Source organism: Crocuta crocuta, unplaced genomic scaffold (genome assembly GCF_008692635.1).
Source record: "Crocuta crocuta isolate KB4526 unplaced genomic scaffold, BGI_CrCroc_1.0 scaffold18, whole genome shotgun sequence".
Lineage (NCBI taxonomy): Eukaryota > Metazoa > Chordata > Mammalia > Carnivora > Hyaenidae > Crocuta > Crocuta crocuta.
The window spans coordinates 894,897-898,702 of record NW_027532589.1 but is presented as its reverse complement, the minus strand read 5'-3'; positions in this window follow the sequence as shown (position 1 = coordinate 898,702).

Genomic DNA, 3,806 nt, shown 5'->3' with positions numbered 1-3,806 from the left:
GTTTGTGGGTTCGAGTCTCACGTCGGGCTCTTTGCGGACAGCTCAGAGCCTGGAGCCTGTTTCGGATTCTGTGTCTCCCTCTCTCTCTGACCCTCCCCTGCTCACACTGTCTCTCTCTCTCTCAGAAATAAATAAAAAACATTAAAAATTAAAAAAAAAACAATGACTATTCTTAACTCCTAGATATTACATTCTGGAGAAAAACAGAATTTTCTGCAACCAAATAGTTGACAAAGAGAAGTTTCTTTTTATAGAAATATCTCCACTTAAATGAAGAGGGAATTAGAGGATTATATAACTGCCCTTTTTCAAGCCATAAATAATGGTTACTGATGATTGATATCACAAAATGAAAGATGAAACCAAATATAACACCTGGTAAGCATACACAACACTGTCTATACAACAATCTTGCCAAAAACAGCATATGTAAATTTGATCCAGCCTCTTGATTGAACAATTGATTGAAAATACTGTTATGTGGAAACTAATTTGACAATAAACTATTTGTAAAAATAAAAATAAAAAAATAAAAAAAAGAAATACCAAAAAAAAAATAAATAAACCTTTTAAATAAAAAAAAGAAAAAAGAAAATACTGCAGCCTGAAGATCTTGCTAAGACTACCTCGAAGATGCAGTAAGCACAATCTAGAAGGTGGAAAAGTATAGGACCCACAACCTGGTATCTTCAACAATAAGATAATGATTACAAAGTCAGTTGCAAAAGAAGATCAGTAGATAAAGACATTAGAGATAAATTAAGGAAAGAATATAAGCCTTATTTTAACCATGATTCAAACAAACTGAATATAATTGGGAGCACAACTTGGGTATTTGGAAATATTTAAGAATTTTTTTAATCTTTTATGTGTGATAAAGGTATTGGGATATATGCATATATATACATACATATGTATATATGGGCTCTTATACATAAGTTACATATGTAAATATAGATTTCTCAAATATATACACACACACACACACATACATACACATCCTTAACTCTTGGAGATACATGTTATTTACAAATGAAATTACATTTCTCTACATGTGCTTCAAATCAAGGAAGTTAGGGGAAATAAATCGAAGTATGGAGGAGACCAGATGGGCAAGGCGGGTGATGTGGTTCATTATAATTTGTTATGCTATTCTGTTTTTGTTATGCTTGAAATTTTTGTTCTTTAAAAAGTTTAACAAAGTCTCATATTTATTAATTAAGCCAACAACTTTTAAAATGGACATCAACAGATTAGTAATCATACTGTACATAACACTTTTATAATGCATATGTCTTAATTACTCATCACCATATGTATAGGAAAACACCACATGGTATGTAATATATAGGAGTGTCTAAAAGTCTCATTTTAAGCTAAAATCTCTGTGATAAGAACTATTATTCACATTTTCAAACTAGGAAATCACTAAGCAGCAAATGGCTTTGGAACCAGACAATTCTGACTTCATACCATGCTATTTCAATAGTTTAACATTCAAATGACAATCAGGGGTATTTTGGAAATGAAACCATATTATACCACTAGTCTGCAAAAAAATTAAAATAAAATGAAATAAATCAGTTATCTCCTATGCCCCCAGGGGATGAAATTTAAGCTTCCCTTCATACCCAATTGTCGGTTCATCATTCCCTAAACTTATCAAGCCTTTCTATGGCTCCAGAATTTTAACCCATCAGTCTTTTCCTGGAGAGCCAATTTCTCCATTTAATAAGCTTCTACTCATCCTTAATGATCTTCTAAAATTATCCCTTCTTCAAAGACTTCTCTGATCTCAAAATAGAACTAGTCATTCCATTTTCAATGCTTTCATAGTTCTGTGAATGGATATATTCACAGGATATATCTATTCACAGTGTAACAATAACTACCATTTATGGAATATTTATCAGGCACCAGTCAGTGCTTCAAGTGCTTCATCCACATTAAACTAATTGATTCACCCAACAATCTGAAGTATTACTACCATCAAAGTTTGACAAGTAAGGAAACTGAAGCTCTTTCTTAATGGATTGAATCAATTTGCTTTTATATTAAAAAAAATTTATATATATATATATCTATATGTGCAAGGCACCTAGGAACACCTTAGTAACTGATGTACTGTTTGGATATTTTAATTACTAATTTAAGTAATTTATTTAAAGAAAAGCTATTTATCAACAGCAGTTTTTACATAATATAACAAAAAAAAGTTTAGAATCAATTAACTCCTGTGATGTAGATCTACAGGAATACATTGATACTTCCACTTGTCTCAGAAGGAAACAAAAGTAATTATTTGTGCTATGAAGCTCTTTATTTGAACTATTTGCTTGGTTATTTTCGTGGCTGTAAAGCTGTTTACAAAAGATTTTTTTTTAATGATGCCCCCCCTTTTTTTTTTTTTTGGTTGAATAAGGTCAGGCAAGATTTTGACCAGCCTGTTTCTCAAAATCTCAACTGAAAATCAGTTTTATAAAACTACCTTAAATTCCAAGAAACTAGCAGTGTATCTCGGTTGATCTCAGAATACAGTTTGAACAAATGCTGTGCTTTCTATTTCCTCTATTTTATTTTTATAATGTATTTGTCTTTTAAAATGAACTACAGTGCTGCTGGCAACTGTATTATTTTAGAGAATGTTTTAATATGCAGAAAATATTAGCTGTTTCTTTAACTACATTTCACAAGAGATTTCCTACTTGTGATAGTGTGACTACAATTAGATCTGTCTTTCTTTTTATCACAGATATATGATGCAGATTATTTCTACAGTACATTTTAATATTCAGTGTATTTTTGCTGTGCTGCTTTAAATGTCATTATGCCAGCAGCCTAGATCAGTCAAATTCTCCTTTTCTGTGAGAGGTGAAACCTAATGAAAAGGGTTTGACTCCTCCTGTCTCCTACTCAATATCTCCACTTCATTTTAACTTTACATCCTGAATGTTTTTATTTAAAACATGACACTTTCCTCATTATAACCCTGTTTCATCTTGCCACATCCAAATTGTCAACTATTCTCATAATACCTTCTGCATATGTCTCGGTTCTTTTGGTTTTATGCAGCAGAACTTCAGACCCAAGTGGTTGAGACAAAAATTAAAAGTCACATATGTTCAAGGAAGCAGTCTGTGGTGCCCACATCTTTCTGTCCTCTTTTACTTGACCCTTGATTTCTTTTCTAATGGTATCCTTCTCAAATACCTTCTCACTTTTGGTAGCAAGATGGCATTTGAAAACCATGAACTTCTATTTGTGGAGCTTAAATCCTTAAGAAAAATATGACCTTGGGGATATCTGGGTGACTCAGTTGGGTAAGAATCTGACTCTTGATTTCTGCTCTTGTAGTTCGTGAGTTCCAGCCCTGCATTGGGCTCTGCATGGACAGTGTGGAGCCTGCTTGGGATTCTCTCCTCCCACTCTTTCTGCCCCTCCCCTGCTCATGACCCTGCTTTCCTTCTCCCTCTCTATCAAAATAAATAAATAATTTATTTAAAAAAGAAAGAAACAGATGACATTTCTATCCCAATAAACACACTGACCATTTATACCACCTGAACTAATTACTGTGATCTGAGAAACTGATTTTGTTGATTGTCCAGACCTATGTTACATATATATCCCTAGAAGTGATGGAGACATGTCAGCAATACCAGAAGGACACACAATGAGCGTAGGGGTGAGGTAATCTCAAAGGAGGGAGGGGGGAGGGAGGGAGAGGGAGGAAAGAAGAAGGAAGAAAGAAGAAGGAAGAAGGAAGAAAGAAGAAGAGCTGTCACCAAAAAGGGGAACAGGTTCTA